An 18660-nucleotide genomic window follows, 5' to 3' on the forward strand; every position below is an offset into this window, starting at 1 on the left:
TAGAAATGTCTTGACAAGCCACCAGTTTTTATGACAGTCTCTAAACCCAGTAATTAAATGTTATTTGACCCATGTATCCCCATGTGTGGAGTCCCAGGGTTGAACACCTGGTTCACGGCACATCAGTGTATTCTACAGCTTCCAGTATGGTGGAACTTTCTACCTTGTGCTAACAATGAATGAAATGGGTACCACCTGTGTGAATTATTCTGTGTATGGAAGAATTAATACAATAGCCAGCTTGTCAGGACATACATTTTGTGACAAAGGATCACACGTGAAGTTTTTGCAAGTGGTTTTCTGTGCATGATGTATTTTATCTGGAATAACATCCATGATTTCAGTGGTGAGCTCTGTTTGTGTGTATAGAAAAATAATATATCAGAGTGAATGCTGTGATTCATATATGGGATAAAGGTACTGATATTTGGAAGATATGGTGCTTTCATAAAAAGTACAAAAATTCTGTCCATTTAAAAAAAAATTGTGAAATGTCATTAAGTTATTGAAACAATTTCCATCTGAACATTACTGACGAAAGTTATTATGATTAATTTATCTGTAATATTTGTGTTTAAAGAATTAATGTTAAAATGGCAAACAGGAGGAGGAGACTCTTCCTCATTAAAATTTCAGTCAACTGGATGAACATCAGTAATTGAGAAGAAATTCAATTTCCTATCATCAGTCATTACTTCTCTGGGGATTATCTGTCAGTTTTATTCTGTCTGGACCATAGATTTTGATAATCAGGCAAAATATCTTGTAATCTAAATCCTAAATTGACGAGTCAGCACTCTCACACCCATATGATCTGAGGAAAGGCTGTTGTCTATAGGTCAATGATCCTGCCAGCAGGTCATGCAGTGACCCGCCCACAGACAAAATGACCTTGGCATTAGGTCAGACTTGGCCAAGCTGACCAGACAATATCCAGCCCTTGGGTAAATATATCTGAGGTTCGTGTGAGGAGCCCTGTCTGCTGAGCTTTGTGTGGAAATCAGCATTTGTAGAGGGCCATACACTGTTCAAGCTAGTATTGATGATTGAGGATATGCAGAATTGAGGAGGAGAAGGACAGGGTCGCTGCAAAATTCCACACATAATATACTGGGAGGCCAAGTATTGACACAGCAGATATTGGCTGGCCTAGTCCAGATTTGCTGACTTGGGCAATATCAGTTGACTAGTTAATGTGGCTTTAGTTTGAAGATTAAGTCAACTGGTCAAGGAATATTTGATTCTGGTTCACAAATATAATCAATTCTTTGTTTTTGTTTTTAAATATTTGGGTATATATTTTGAAAACCTGTCAGTTCGATGTATTTCTAAATGGGCAATTTATGATACTTGTGCTCTTGTTTTGGAATCTTTAGTACCATTTATTTTGATAACTTGAAGAATGTACAAGCTTACTTTATCGAGTTATTTTACTATTTTAATCTAATATTTTAAATTTTCTGTAGTTTACTGGTAATTATGAAAAAGCTATGTTACATTAAATGTTTCAAATGTTTACATATATTTGTTTTACTGAAAGTTAAGGCATTATTTCATATAGGTACTATTTAAAAATGTACTATGAAAGATTTAAAATGTTTCTTATTGTTAAAACTCATGTCAACTGTGAAATATATGCTGTGACTATTAGATAAATATTTTCATGGGTTCAGTGTTAAATGTTTTCATAGTTGACTTTCTTTTAAAAGCATCTTAGTGTGACGAGAGTATTCTGTACTATCATGTATTGGCTTCCAGTTTCACATATCCTGCATGTGACCCGTGAAGGTCCCAGGGTAGAATAGGCCTTCAGCAACCCATGCTTGCCATAAAAGGCGACTAATGGGATCGAATGGTCAGACTCGCAGACTTGGTTGACACATCATAGGTTCCCAGATGCGCAGATCAATGCTCATGTTGCTGATCACCAGATTGTCTGGTCCAGACTCGATTATTTGCAGACCGCCGCATTGTAGCTGGAATATTGCTGAGTGCGGCGTAAAACTAAACTTGCTCACTCTCATATCCTGCATGTACAACATGTCCTCAGCATTCTGATTAGGACATCTACCAGGAAATATTTTTCAGTGATCACAGCAGTACATGTTTTAGACGACTCCAGTAACCACAACATTGCCAACATTCTTTATTGAGGAAATGATGGCTGTCTGCATGCCTATCTCACTCATTAGCCTGGGCTAAATCATAGTCATGTGCTCTAGACGTTATTCCTTGCCCTTTTAGAATCTTTGTCATATTTTTGTTTCACTTTCTTGAAACTATTTATAATGCTCAAACAAATCCATGTGAAGAGTCTTCCTAACCAGTTTTGTATGTACCCAGTACTGGGATTGTATATATAAATTATTTTGATTTTAAGAAAAGGATATGTTTGATAGCTACCAGCCCATGTGATGAGACTACCTTGCTCTGCTTTCATTCGAATAGTTTTGTGTATAACAGTAGTACCTCGAGGTCGTGTTTAGATATTGCAGTGCCCTTTTCGGGTCAAGTTCAGTTTCAAGGATGGTTCATTTGAGAAGCTACGATCTACAAGAAAATATTGACTGTTCCCAAGTACAAGGGAGAAAGTGGGTAAACATGATAAAAATAATAAAAATAATTTTCTACGTAATGAAACCCAAACCTTGAAATTAGCTACCTGCGTGCTGTGTTTCATTGCGGCACTGCTTAAATAGAAGCCGGTCTCACACCTTGGTATTAGCAGTCCATGTCCAACAGCGGGACCATATTTTTACAAAGTGAAAGACAATCTGGGATAAAAAAAAGGTTGCATCAGTGTAAACATTTTGTTACACAAATGATGGTCGCCTGGCTACCGTCAAACACAAATGGCCAATTCTTGAAACAAGAAGGTGTGTGTATACGCTACACATTCTTGATCAATGTGTGTGTGTCTTAAAACGACGAATTCTCACTGACAAGCTAAAGCATTCGTGCAAGTTTGTGTAGTTAAACATTCCTTACCAGTTGATCATTGATTGTGTATTTGCTTCTCCACACATGCAGCTTGTAATTAAACCAAGTCTGGATGAAACTTACCTCATCCCTTCTGACCTCCACAATGCAAGATGCACGGAAACGTATTGCAGAGGTGGGTTGTCCCGTTCCATAGCCGACATACAGTTTGGGTAATTATTCTTGTCAATAGTTTCAGCAAGGGAATATATTTAGTCACGACCCATTTCGAATAACGCTTTTGAATTGTGTGTATATTTGTTGTTTTTTGTCCATGTAGGTGGAGATAAGTGACTTTTAGAATCGGTGATGAGCATCTCAAATCTGCTTTCTGAAACTTGCCTCAGGACATTGTGTTACACAAGTGTTGATATGCATGGATTTGAACTCTGTTAGCTGACCTTACCGAAATGAGTGAGTTCAGTTTTACACTGCTTATAGCTATATTCCAGCTATATCATGATGGGGGACACCATAAATGGGCTTAACAAATTGTACACATGTGGGGAATTGAACAGGCTGGGTCTTTGCTATGACTCTAGGCCACCCCACCGGTGGTTTACAAGACTTTTGCTCCAGTGACATCACTGACTGTGGAGAGCAATAGAAATTATTTGATTTGTTTATCTGTGTTAGGCTTTGTGGAATGATAGATTTCAGGAATGGACACATATTGAATGAGTATGTCGAGTGTGTTGGACAAAATTTTATAAATGATGATTTTATGAGCACTTTTTAAAGTAGGGGCCTGTTTTGATACAAATATTGGAGTGCTTCTCACCAAACCATCACCTGTGCTCTCAATCAACCCTTCCCTTCCTATTTATCCCTGTCTCTTACCTTCCACCCCTTTCTTCACATCACTCCTAGCATGAATTGTTCTATTTTTTAACAACTATGTACAAGTCAAGTTTAACGATCATATGCTAATACAAGTCGTATGTGGTTATGAAGGAATATTGGTAAGTTTAAAGTTTTCACACTTCAAATTATGATGACATTACAGATGTCTACATGTCATACTTGACAATTTGTATCATGTCTGATTTTTGACACTATCACCCTTTGTATGTCATGTCGTGATGTTAGGTCAGTGGGAGGGAAAATTAGGCCTCCCTCTGAGCTCCCCATACTAGCTTGCTAATGTTGGTGATTAAACCACTGTCTTGGTTGTTTGTGCATCATCTGGACTGGTGACACGTGTTTGTGTTCATGCTGTTAACCACTGCATTGAATGGCTCAGTTTTCACTGTTTTACTGCAAACATACAGTCAAAACTCCTCACTCATTACTGGAGGTAGTGGGGTAGCCTGATTGTTAAAGTGTTTGCTTGTCACACCAAAGACAAAGGTTTGATTCCTGACCTGGGTACAATGCGTCAAGCCCATATGTGGCGTCCCAAGCCCCGACAATGCTAGAATGTTGCTAAAAGCAGCATAAAACTAAACTCACTCATCGTGGAAAGATACTGGTTGTTTTGGAGGGGATCTGTACAGAGTTACTTCCCTTGACTTCTGGACATTCTGGTCATGCTTGGCATCTCTGCACTGTAGGTTTACATCTGCCAGACTCATTGTTTAAAGAGCTGAAGAATCATTCAGAGTAGCTGTTAGGTAGATTGCAGTAGGCCTGTTCCTTTTAATCCAGTTAATGCCAGCTGGTTGTGTTGGTTCTGAATAACCAAATGATGCCTACATACTGTGGGATCTCTTGGATCCAAGAGATGCCTGAGTGTGGGTGGAAGGGACTGACTGACTGACTGACTGACCATCACTTGACCAGACTGAAGTAGGCATGTACAGCAAGGATCAATGTCACCTCCTCAACTTACAGGCTTATGGTTCTCCTTCTCATGATGACTTTGTAAATCCTCAAGAGATCACTGTAGGAAATTCATTATTGAAACCCTGACAGTGCAAGCCTTGAACATGCGACTCTGTGATCAACCACATTTCATTCTGTGTTTTGTATGATTGTTCCCAAGTCTATTATCTATTCTTGAATATTTGTGTTCTCAGGATGAACACATGACTGAAAATTGTTTTCTGAAGCAAATCTAATTTTGTTGTACATTGTTATGTAAAATCTCTGTATTATAACTTCAAAAGGATTTGTAAGATTTTTAGTGCCAGAATGTTGCATTTCTAGTAAATCGAAGGCTCAATTCTAGATGAATACATAAGCCAGTCCACCAAGTCAGCTGAAATTAACTCAAATAGTTAGATTGGGGGGAGGTTTCCAAGTCAGCTGAAATTGTCTCAAATAGTTAGATTGGGAGAGGTTTCAGTGTGTCTCCAAGCAATGTCATGCTGTGGTGGTTGTGGAAGGTTTCATTGTCGCCTGGCAATGACACACATTGAGGTTGTGGGAGGTTTCAGTGTCGTCTGGCAGTGTCATGCTGTGAGATTGTGGGAGGTTTCGGTGTCACCTTGTCATATCATGCAGTGAGGTTGTGATCTTTTGATGTCACCTAGAGGATACGTAAGTCCACAAACATTCAAAGTAAATTCAAACTTTCCACGTTTTTAATCGTAGAATAAGTGTCTTTTTACTGTATGGCTAAATTTCCCAAATTGGTGATGGCTCTGGGGATGTAAATCCAGCTAGGGTCCCTGCAGGTAGCAAAAGTGCTGTATGTCCCCATGGTCCCTAATATGGAGATCTACCTTCAGCTGTTAGCAATCTATAGTCCCTTTTTATATCGTATTGTCCTCTATAGATAAACTGTTTTAGGTATAATTACTGGTTTTATATTTTTTTCTGTGATATTCTGGTTGTTTTACTGTCCTTTGTCGACAGGTTTTTATAATGCACATGTATTCCATTTCAGTGTTAAATGTTCTCGTCACGATATGGCTGAAACATTGCCGATGTGACGTTAAATATTAAGTCACTCACTCACTGATATCACCTAGTCATGTCATGCAGTGAGCTGTGGGTGGTTTCCGTGTTTCCTGGCAATGTGAGGTTGTGGGGCTGTTTCAGTGTTTTATCTTGTCATGTCATGCAGTAAGGTTAGATCTCTATAACATCACCCAGTCATGTGAGGTTGCAGGTGGTTTCAGTGTGTTTTCTTGTCTCTTGTCATGCTGCGAGGTGGGAGGTTTCAGTGTCACCTAGTTATGTCATGTTGTGAGGTTGTAGGTGGTTGTTTCAGTGTGTCGCCTGGCAATGTCATACTGTGAGATGAGAGGGTTCAGTGTAACTCCTAGCAGTGACATGTTGTGAGGTTGTGGGAGGGTTCAGTGTTGCCTGGTGATGTCATGCTGTCAGGTTGGAGGGTTGTTTCAATGTGTCCTCTGGTCATGTCATGCTGTTTCAGTGTGTCATGGTGTGAGGTTGAGGGTGTTTCAGTTTGTCTCCTGGCAGTGTTATGCAGTGAGATTGAAGGGTTGTTTCAGTGTGTCATCTATCAGTTACACCTGAGGCTCCTGGTCAAAAAGTCTAGTATTAGCAGGATATATAGTGAAGGAGACACATTTAACCAATCCGGTGCCCAAGCAGCCATAGTTGATAAGTTGGCTAGACACATTATATATAGACAAGCTCTGCTGGCCCATGCATGCATACTTGTGTGTGGTGTTCTCAACTCGTTGACATTCAAGCCAACTTTCACAGACAATTTGAAATGTTTGCAACCTCAAGTAACTAATTGCCAGAATCACATTAGGCTGTCAGCTGATTTGGAGAGGTAACAGGTAACATTTGGAGAAGTTAATACTTTCACAGCCTGTCTGAGATTGACAAGTCATCAGAAAAATCAAAATACAATAAAAGTCATAATATTTACCTGATTGCTAGATTCTAGCCGTGTCAGTAAACAGTGTAACAGTGACACTGGTATATCTTTCTCAAACCGACTCATGAAACATTGAGGTTTCTTCTCAAGGTATGTATTGCACTGTGAGTGAAATTCTGGAAATAGAGAAAGGAACACTTGTACTTTCATGTGTTTCCTTATTCATTTCCAAGAGTATGTATTATGAGTCTTTTCAACATTTGTCAGCCAGTGAGCTCTGAAAATATTTAAATTTTGAGATAAATTTAATAGCTGTTTCAACCAAACACTGCTTATAAAGTTGTTCACTTTTATAATTTAGGTTTGGAAAAGACAAAAAAAAAATTGTAAACTGTACCGTGAAAAGTGACTACAGACTAAACATTATTTAGCACATTCTAACTGGAATCAGTTATTTCGAGCTTAATTTTCTATGATCCATTTTTTGCCGAGATCCATTCTTTCATATCCAGTGCGTGTCATCTTGAGGGAATGGTAGTGACAGAAACTGTGACATTGTGAACTAGTGTGACTGTTGCCAAAGAGCACTATTGGACCTATAATGATGAGAAGCTGCATGGATTCCTGGCTGCTATGTTCAGTTACATACCAGACATAAAACTATTACTGTGGATGTACTCAACATGACAGGAAGATTAGGGGGACTTATGGCTCATATTGCGTCATTGCAATGCATAGAGAGCCTATTTGTTGGGTTTCTATATTATACATGACACTGTCCAGGTGCCCTACTGATCAAACTGAATTTGGTGATGAAGGTATTGAATAATTAGTTGTGTGTGTCTGGCATGTAAAAGAAAACAGGAGGGTTTTCAAGCAGAACATTGGAGGAGAAATATCTTGCCCTGATTTATGTTTTAGTTCCCCTACCTTTGCTGTAGTGCAACATGTTCTACCTTGGTGCTGTGCAAGATGTTCTCCTACCTTTGCTGTTGTGCAAGAGGTTCTCTACCTTTGCTGTAGTGCAAGATGTTCTCCTCCCTTGCTGCTATGCAAGATGTTCTACCTTGCTGTAGTGCAAGACTCAGAGGTTCCCCTACCTTGCTGTGGTGCAAGAGGTTCTCCTACCTTGCTACTGTGTAAGAGGTTCCCCTACCTTGCTGTAGTGCAAGATGTTCTCCTACCTTGCTGCTGTGCAAGATATTCTCCTACCTTTGCTACAGTGCAAGATGTTCCCTCACCTTGCTGCTGTGCAAGAAGTTTCCCTACCTTGCAGTATGCAAGATGTATCCCTAACCAGGCACTGTGCAAGATGTTCTACCTTCCTGTGTCCCTTTAGACCCAGGATTACATGGATGTGGCTAGTAAGGCTCCATGCAGCCTGAATCAGAGTTTCACTGCTACTTCCAGAGTGGAAAATGAGATGTTGAGCTCTGTCATAATTTCATGTTCTACATTAAAGTGTTGGGGGATCCTTGATGCAAAATGTAGTGTTTGAAAACCTCAGAGATTGCAGCCCCCTTTGATTTCTACAGCTTTTTTCAATGCGCTCACTCAGTCTGAACTGGCAGTTCAGGTTCTGGATCAATTTCAGACAAGCAAGGTTCTAGTCTATTTTAAGGAAGCGAAATAGTAGTTTTAACTCATCCCTTATCCTTGGTTTGGCAGATTAACTTTATTAAAAAAAAATAATTTATATCTAAAGCACGTCGATAGAATAAAGTTTGCAAAACAGATATTGGAGTGTGTGACTCCTGCTGGTAATGACTTATTTTCCTTGGCTTAAAACAACATTAGAGATTCATAGACTATTGATTCATCCAGTAAACATAGTGACCTTATCCATTTCAAACCAGAACATTGCTACTAAAAGAACTAAGTGTGTTGGATTTCTATGGAATTCTCTATGCATTGAGTATCAGTTGCTGGAAGAAGCCAAGCATGTTGACTGGACAGTTTTCCTGTTTGACCGATGGAGCTCATGTCAAGAAACCCATGATAACCTTAATGCAAGAATCTATTCGGCTAGCCGGTGTCTACTGTCAGGATGACACGGCGTGATCTCGCAACCGATCATTATATGGCATCAGCAATTTCTCAACCCTCTGAAGAATACACAAGCAATCTGCTGATTCTTCTTGAACCAAGCACCAGTAGCTTGTACTAAATGACCCCAGATTTAATTAGCAAGCGTTCGTTTCTGTCTGATTTCACTACCAATGTGTTTCCACCCAGACGGCAAGAGAGCGTGGTTGGTTGGTCACACAGCGCTCTTGGTACGTCGCAGACACAGAGCTGTTGGTACCCCGCATTGTGCATGTTGCATCTTCAGGCTGCGCCTGATATAGCGCTGATTACTCTCCCAATAATGAGATGGCTCAAGAATCAATTGTGGAATCTGCCTGATGTTTACAACATGGTCCATCCTGCTAGGACGGTCTGTATTAGCCTTTCTAATCGTTGTTGGTTTATGCTGGGGCTCCCTGCCAAAACAGTCTGTAGACTTTGTGAGTTAAAGTGCATGGGTGCTAGCTACCACTGGCTGGGCTCCAGGTTAGCAGAATTTACCTGATAATATATGTGTCTGCAGCAACAAATTCAATACTGCAGTAGCAGCAATAAACCATGGTCAGATTGTACAGAGTTCACATGCTGGAAGGTAGATTTTCATAGCAGGGAGAATATGACTTCCTTGAATGTATGGAAATTTGGCTACATCATTTAGCCCATCGATGCCAAGTATATTGGCATGTTCATCGGCAAGTATGTATGTATGCACTGATTGTGGAAGAGACATCTAACGTTTCATGGTTTTATTATGAAATTATTTTTCTGTACTGTCGCCAGATTTTGAAAAATATGTTTAGAGCATTTTGGCTGAAAATGTCCAAGAAATTGAACTCATCTGAAACTTTGCATGCAAGGTACAAATTTATACTGGGATCCTGGGACAAAGTAACATGAAATCTTGGCATGAGAGAACAAAGGTACTGATATCTTGGTTAATGGATCACTATGCCTTGAATAGTTTTGGAAATATTTTACATGAACTTTGAATTCTTGTCTTGACCCGAAGAGAGCAAAATGAGAATGTGATGAATCATGAATCTCATCACTAATTATTGCCTTATGGAGAATTTATTGCAGGGGTTTATTATCCATCTGCTTTACTTCTGTTGTTGCTAGACTAATCAAGACCTGGTGTATGAGAAGAACAGTATGTGAGGTAATCAGATATGTATTTTGTCTACAGATGAGGAATATCTTGTGAGGTTTCCCTTGTGTTGGGATTTGTCTTTGTTCAAGATCTCTGCTTTATGTCAGAATTGTCTGAAAACTTTATCTGAGAGATATGTGGGGATGGTCTGACGCTCACAGTGTAACGTCCATTCCTCGGTATTTGAACCGAAGAATTATCTGTCATTGAGCAGTATTCTTGTAATGGAAAAAGTTACAGCAGTCATAGAAATCTGAGGATATACATGCTGGAGACAGTGTTTCTAAAGGGTGCTATTGTGGGTTGAACATTTATGTCCCTTGAAGGACAGGACTTCCAAAAACCCTGGCCTGTTTTGAAGTCTAGACAGTGTAATTAGTGCCTGTGTCACTCTCAGACATTGTCTTTGTGAAATAAGAACTGTTAACTAAGTATGTGAATTTACGGATAAGTTGGTCTTTTTTCATTGACTTTAGCCTATGGCTGTAATGTGACTCCTTTAGGAACATAGATTTTCAAAGAAGATACTGACAAGCATCAACTTCGAAAGAAAGTCTGGCCTCCGACGTTAACAAAGTTTTTGGTCAGTCAGCTCTTTGTGTAAAATAGTTAATAACTAATCCTTGGTATTATGTAACCAAAATATTTGTGTTGTATAATGAAGCCTATTCAGCAGTCGTTTTCTAATGGTCAAATCCTATTGATTTGTAATTCAGTTTTCCAAATGTCACAATATGACAGTAGTCTGAAAATCACACGTGCATTGAAATTGGAATGTTATGTCAGTAGAGCTCTTATTTGCTGCAACAAGATTTCTTTAATGCAGCATTAACTTCAACTAGATTCTCCAGATTGTTTGAACAGATCATCTTTGGTTTCAATATATTATAATCTTGTGGTTGAACATAAAAGCACCTCTGCAAACTAGGACCAGGTTTCATCAGATCAGTTGTATGTTATTTTTGTCTACTAATGCTTAATGAATATTCTCGTGGAATGGACACCTAGGAACAGTAATAGACCTCATGTATTCTTTAGCATCATTAGAAAAGTGGGAGAGTTTGAAATGAAAAGATTAAGAAATTTTGTCCATCTGCTTGAATACCACATCATGAAAGCCATTGTTAGAAAGAAGAATATCAGAATTATTGCAACTTAGTTCTCCTGTGAACATATCATTTCCTAAGTAACTACCAAAATATTTTAAAATACTCAGGTTTTCACGTCTGTAAAACATCTATTAAATATTATATGAAAAGAATGATTATCACTTAAGTTCTTGATTTCAAGATGATGAAATTTAAGTGTGTAAAGGTTAAATTTAAGCAGCCCTTTATGACATTAGCTCAACTTCACAGAGATATCTTATAAACCAGAATTTCCTAAGACCAGTCTTGTATCTTCTCTTTCATGCGCAGTTCCCTGAACAGAATTCATAAATAAATTGCGTTGTTCCCGAGTCTTCAAGCATACTTCCAGACAGCACTTACCGGCATGAGCAGAGGATTATACTTAAAATGTTAAAAAATGCAGACTGTAGTCCAGATTGGATTGAGAGAAGGCTGGAAGTCTGTGTCCTCCCCATCCCACTCTATCCCAGATCCCAAGCCAAGGTGTGGGCTTATCAAAGGCCCTCTGTCTGGTGACCCTCAACCAGGAGCAAGGTGCCTGGCCATAATTAGTGAGCATCACTAGCAGACTGTTGAATAAAACAAAATTGGCGATCGGAGCATCGGAATTGTCTCCTGCTACTGTAATTTTGGCAAGCTATCAATAATTGTGTTCAGTAAACTCGTCTAGGAGGCTGCCACCAGACAGAATTATGTAAGTATAGGCAGACGCCAATGCAGTCAGGATGCAGTGACGATGCAGAGAGTGGACATAGCTACATGATTTTTCACATTCACCATTCCACCTTGTTGGGATTTACATGTATATCAATGGATTCTGTTTACTTCTAGTAAAGGTAAGACAGCTATTGTACAAATTTGAAATTGTTTCAACCATTATCTGCTTTTTTATGAAAAATCATTCCTAGGAAGCATTCATTCATTATACTAAAGTAACAAATTTATTTTTCTTGCTTGTCTGGCTCAATATGTTTTCTTGTCTGGCTTGTGAGAATATTGCGAATTAGTTCCCTCATATGGATTAGTTCGCCAGTTCCACCAGCCCAGCCTCCCAAAGGATATTTTCATCCTCTTACATAATGGTCTGAAATGACAACTGCGAAGAAGATAACTGAAGGAAAAAGATTTGATAGACATTCTCTCCTCTTGCCCCAAGCAGAAAGCATCTTTGAGTATGTCTGCTCACATGACATTTCTTAAAATATCCAGTATTTAGCGGTGAAATGTCGACGTGGACAGGCATCGCCTGGGTTGTCATGTAATCAACAGTGCTGCAAAGCCAGACAGCAATACTATGCTGTGTTTAAATATTTTGATAGAATGTCTGCATTTTATTACAGCTAATTAAGTGGTTGTCTAATCGATGTCTGGGTAGGGTTACATGTAGCAATTTTATGAGAATGTGTTCGATTTTTGCAGCACATTGTGTTACGTGATATTTTTGACAATAATGGCATATTTGACTGAAATATTTGAAAGAAAACATAAAGATGTTGTAAAAGATACAAACTTTGAAAATGCTTAATTGTTAAATTTGTGAATGAATTAAGATTTTATTGGTAATCATTATATGAAGGATATTGTAATGGAATGTTTCACATAAGAGACACCAACTCGCACATTGTGTTTGTAGTATTGAAAAGAAAGCCTCAGTTGGAATCTTTAGCTACTAACGATCTATTAATGAAGAAACCAGGTAGTGTCCCAGGAGAGAAATGTTTTCCAACACTTAACTTCAGATCTCAGAACGTAAAATATCAGAAGTGAAAATCAGAGTTTTACCAAGAAAGTCTGCAAAATATGTCTGTGCCATTCTAATGACAAGAACAGGATTTAGTGTTTTAATACTCTCTCTTCTTTGTGATACATGTATTTGGTTGCAGCATCGATCACAATATTACATGGTTAAAATAATGCTGAATGTCATGAAACAACATTCCCTCACTCCCCTGTATCTTATGTTTGCATAGTATTAATTTAATCAATTTCTATTGTACAGACTTGCCCATCAATTTGAACGTTTCAATTCAGTCAAGATTCTTAAGGCAAATATTGTTGATTGACCTTGTACAATTTGTTTCTTCAAACCCTGTATCTGCTGATACAGATGTGATGAGGAGAGCTTTTCCTGATAAACGTCACTCATCTTCATGCTATAAAGGCAGTGTCTGTTCCATACTATGACTCTAATTTACTGCATGTATGTTTGCGATGAACACCATATCTCTCAAGTGATATTTGCACTCACAAAGCAAAGCAACTGGGGTTGAGACTGATGTTAATTAGCCCTGTGTTCCTGAAATTTGCATACGTCTATCTGTTGGTGAAATGTTAAGGAATCCCCGTGGAGGATAGTGCCCAAAGAATCTGCTGAATGTGCAGTTTTATTTTCCTGCACACTTTGCTTTTGCCTGGTCATCCTGGAGTGAAGTAGATCAGCTGGAAAGATTATGACGTGACGCTGTGATTATGTCTTAAGGCATAGATTTGATAACTGAAGGAGTTTTCAGGTTTGTTAACTGATTGTATATGGGTAAATGCTCACTGGCATGTCTGCCCAAGGAGAATGTGGATGAAAATGGTGTTAGATAATCCTTCCTCCAGACCAACATCAGGATGTAGATTGATTTGTCTGACCATCAGGCGTTTGACCTTCTGGAATTAGCATTGAATAATGTCGCAGAATATGTGTGTTTTAATATTCTTGCCTCGATTTCGTGATGTAGAAAGGTGGCCTCACATTGTCTTTGTCTGTGTGCCAAGTCTGGATCTAGATACTTCTCATCATCCATTTTGAAACAAAAGGAAAGGAGAAATGCTTGAAACTTCAGAGTTCCTGGTGTCTTAAGGCTGTTGGTTACAATATTTGAATTCTTACACCACTTAATTCAGATTTTTTTTACAGTTTTGGTTATGTTTTTGTTTTTCATTTAAAATGTATTGCAGTAAACCTTGTTCCATACTCTTTTTTGTTTATTGGGCAGACAAGAGAGGAACTTACTGCCCTCTTTCTTGGATAGAAGAGTTGGAAAAATGATTACATACTTCACGTAAAGCTGCATCTTACTTCGTAGGAGAACAAACATCAGAAAACAAACTTGGTCAGTGATGATATGAATTTCATGAAACATTATGATTCACAATATCAGTTGTATTTTCTGTTGCTGCTTGAAAAAGAAAAATTAAGATTGCATGTTATAGTATCAGTTCAAATGAGCCAGAAAGCTGTGAACACATTTTTCCCTCACATATGCATGATCCAGTTGAAACTTTTTGCAGTATTTCTCTTATTATGCAGTGAAACATGTTTTTTAAACTTGCGTTTTTCTCAAGTATAGTTTTCTTAAATATAGTCGTGATAAATTATTTCATGCCAAAAACCAGGGATGGATTTCCCTCATGGGGAAAATGTGTGAAGCCCATTTCTGTGTCCCTTGCCGATATTGCTGGAATATTGCGGTAAGTGCTATAAGTAAACTCACTCACACTCACAATAAATTCATTTCCAAATCAGTTTATTACTAAATTCTGTTAGGGCACAAATCCTCTATTGTATGTGTTACATTATATTATGTGTGTTCTGTCCCATTGTAAATCTCATTGGGCTATTTTATGTGAAGGAATGGGGTGTAACAAACTTTGCAGATATAAATATGAAATTTGAGTCTAAACTGAGCTGGAAATAGCAATCAGGTGGACATGTTTTCCCTCGATCTACCAATTATTCATTTAGATTAACTGAGTCATTTAACACAAGAAGGTCTGGCCAGAAGATTTTGTATCTGAAACTGCTTTAATATCAGTCAGGTGCAGTATGTTCCAATATTGTGTTATTTTAGTCACAGTGTTTACTATGTGTACATGTAAAATAATCATATCTATAAGTGTACTACTTTAGTACAACTGATCTCTACGGCTGGATATATTTTGACATACATCCTGTCCAATTAAACATAGGCTCAGTATTATTTGTAAACTGCTCTACTGAGTCTAACAGAATCTTGTAGTAGGTGACGTCAGCTAACCTTTGAGTAACCTCTAACCATCCAGTCAAATGCTAGAAAATCTGACTGTGGCTACTACTTAAGGTTCATTGGGACTTACAAAATGTTCTAGATTTTCTCTTCCAAAAAGGCTTTTTGTCAGCGACCATTTACTCACTGTTGTGAATAATGGCATCCTGTGTGTAACACTCTGATTCCTCTCAAACAATTGTGTGGAAAACAACATTCAGAATCATTTGCGTGCAAATGTTTTTGAGGTAAAAGTTCAAACTGTATGTGCAAATGCTAACTTGATGATTTGGTAAGCTATGTTCACATTGGTCAGTTCAAAAGGTTAAATGACTCTGCCTTCTACTTGGGTTTGTTAGAGTCAGTGTAACAGTGTAACGAACAACAGTGAGCTTAAGTTTACTTAGACATACAGCACAGGTTAAGTCAGTGTTGATATTACCTTGAGCTGTTTCTATCGTAAGATGTTAGGTTTGAGGATTATAGTCTTGCTTCAACCCGTGAAGGTCCGGGGGTAGAATAGGCCTTAAGCCTATTGTAAAAGGCGACTATGCTTGTCGTAAGAGGCGACTAATGGGATTAGATGGTCAGGCTTGCTGACTTGGTTGACACATGTCATAGGTTCCCAGTTGCGCAGATCAATGCTCATGTTGTTAGTCACTGGATTGTCTGGTCCAGACTCGTTTATTTACAGACCGACGCCATATAGCTGGAATATTGCAGAGTATGGCGCAAAACCAAACTCACTCATTCACTCACTTGCTTCAACAACGGTGACTTGTAATGATTCAAGTTAAGACATTTATGATATCTTCCTCCATCTGTTAATTAATGCTCATTTCAAGGCTTAAATAAAGTTTATATGCTTGTGGACAGAATAAAGAATGTTGATTGGGTCAGTCATACATGATTTCATCAAAAGTAATTAAACAATATTAAATGAAAAGGTTGTAAAATACAGATATAAGATGATGGTTTATTTATGGTAAGTATGTGTAATATTTAAGTAGATCCAATAGCAATCTTTTGGTTTATGTTCAGGATTCTCTCACAGCCATGCCAAAATACAACATCAGTTCACCATGGCAATAACTGATGCCCCCTCTTTCTTTCCCCACCCCCAGTCATGTGACTGGAATATTAGCTATGTAAAGCTATACTCATTCACCCACTGATGATGATGTAGCATGTCAGCAGTTGGGGTTCAGGTCTGACTTTTCTTTCACACTTCATTTGGCAATATTCCATATAGCGACAGTGTGTAAGTAGACAAGTCTTGACCAGACAATCCTGTGATCAGCAGCATGAGGGTCAATCTTTGTAATGGTATACAGTGACATGCCATTCAAGTCGGTGATCCTGACTACATGATCGTATTGTCATCTCTTACAACAAGCATGAATTGCTGAAGGCCATTTCTTTCTGGATCCTACCAGAATCTTCGGTTGGCCATTTTGAAATTGTAAGTGATGGAAGCAAAGACAGTCTGGAGTGAAATATTAAGTAATGGAGATATACTGTAGGGCTTATGCTGTCTCCTGTGCTCTTATTTATTATTGACATATTTCCATAGGATTAGAGTGCAGGTAACATTGACCAGAGTTCCATAGCTTCTGGTTGAGTGTGTACTTGTGACTTGGAATGAAATTCCTGAGTAACTTGAGCATAAAGAACAACAATCTTCTTGATAATTTTGACATTTTCAAAGAGCTGATGTAAGATTAAGTTTTCAATAAAAACGTAATATAAGAGACAGCTTATATGTGTTCTGCATTGTTTATATTATTTCATGATTACACATGAGCATGAACATTTGTTTCTCTCTGGATTGTAACAATATATTAGTTTACTTCTTTCTGAAGTCTTGTAGCGAACATATAAACCAACATAATGAGGATCATTTCAAAGACATTTTGGTTTCATTTTGTTTTAATTGGTCGCACTCACAAGTGACTGAGCTAGTTTCTATTGTTCCAGTGCATGTAAATACAGTCTGACCAGACTTTGTTGATGGAGTACATAGAGTAGTGCTCATTAAATCAACCACTAGTATGTCAGTAGAGACTATTGTATTACAGGCCACATCACAGTTTGAGTATTGCTCAGTGTGCCGTCAAACACTAAACCTATATATAGTACATACTTGAGGACTGATTTAAGTTATAGCTACCTCTCAGCCCTTTATGTTGGCAAGGGGGTTCTGGTGTAGCTGAAAGTGTTCACTCGTCATGCCAAAGGCTTGGGTACAATTCCCACTGTGCGACTATGCTTGTCGTAAGAGGCGACTAACAGGATCAGGTGGTCAGGCTCGCTGACTTTGTTAACATGTCATCGGTTCCCAATTGTGCAGATTGATGCTCATGTTGTTGATCACTGGATTGTCTGGTCCAGAGTTGATAGTCTACAGACTGCCACCAATGGAATGTTGCTCACTCACTCTACATCATGTTGCTGGTATATTGCTAAAAGCAGCTAAGAAACCATACTGACCTATGTTGGCCAGGGCCAAAGGACCACCAGTTAGTTTTGTCCTGACAAAATTTAGCGATAAGTATGAAGAACATTTAGAGTGATTCACAAGCTCAGCAAGAATCCGGGAGACAGGATTGTTTGAGAAAGAGATAGTGATTGCTGGGTAACAGCTGTGGTCAAGATGTGACAGGGCCTTGATTTCATGGATGCATGATCAGATGGAAATGTCATAGTCATGTGATATATATTCTTATACACCCATGAAAATTGCAGTTCTGCTAGAGTGATATCGTGTGATAAACATGTCGTGTGACAAGCATGTAACAGACTTCTGCAAGAGTGATATCGTGTTAGAGCGGACCATTCTGGTCGTGATATCACAAAACATGTTTTTGCCCATGTAATTGATTGTTCTGCATGAATGCTATCACATATTATGCACCCATGTAACGGACCATTTTGAGAAGAGATAGGACATGTTTTCACTTCCTCATACTTCTGCTTGAGGAATATCACACTTTACAATTTACATTGGGATTGGGCAACCCAATGTCTACTAGTCAGGCATTACCTAATTTCATTTACTCCAGGGATGAGAAGCCTATCCTATGACCTGACAGACTGTTTGTGTGGTAGTATGTATCCAGTGGAAGGGTCGTGTTCACACTATCAGATGCTGTTGTCATGCCTCATTACACTAGGCAGGTTTTCAGCATCTGTCTCACACATTCCATGGGGAGACTATGTTGCTGTCACCCAGACCATCAAACTGATTGACTGTCAAGTCTAGGGAACACTAGTGTCGCAGTTGTACAAGGCACCATACTTCATACAATCTGGGACACAATGATATACTAAATGCTGATTCAAAGTTACATCATGCCAGAACTCACACATGCTCTTGAGCATCACGGGTCTGTAGTCCCCTTTCCTGGGTCTTGTAGCATCCTGAGTTTATAGTCTCCCTTACATGACTGGGTTGTACCTTATGTCTGGAGCTATCCTTACCTGTCACTGTTTTAACCTTATGTCTGTAGTCCACTTGCCTAGATCTGCAGCCCCTTTGCTTGGCTCGTGTAGCATCCCTAGACTTATGCTCCCTCACCTGAC

General features: G+C 38.7%; 1 protein-coding gene across 1 annotated transcript in view; it reads left to right on the plus strand.

Annotated features, from left to right (window-relative positions):
- LOC137296910 (uncharacterized) overlaps window positions 1-18660 on the plus strand; it is a 76102-nt gene that overhangs the window by 24003 nt on the left and 33439 nt on the right. The gene's annotated exons all lie outside the window — the stretch shown is intronic.

Source organism: Haliotis asinina, chromosome 1, assembly GCF_037392515.1.
Source record: "Haliotis asinina isolate JCU_RB_2024 chromosome 1, JCU_Hal_asi_v2, whole genome shotgun sequence".
Taxonomy (NCBI): Eukaryota; Metazoa; Mollusca; class Gastropoda; order Lepetellida; family Haliotidae; genus Haliotis; species Haliotis asinina.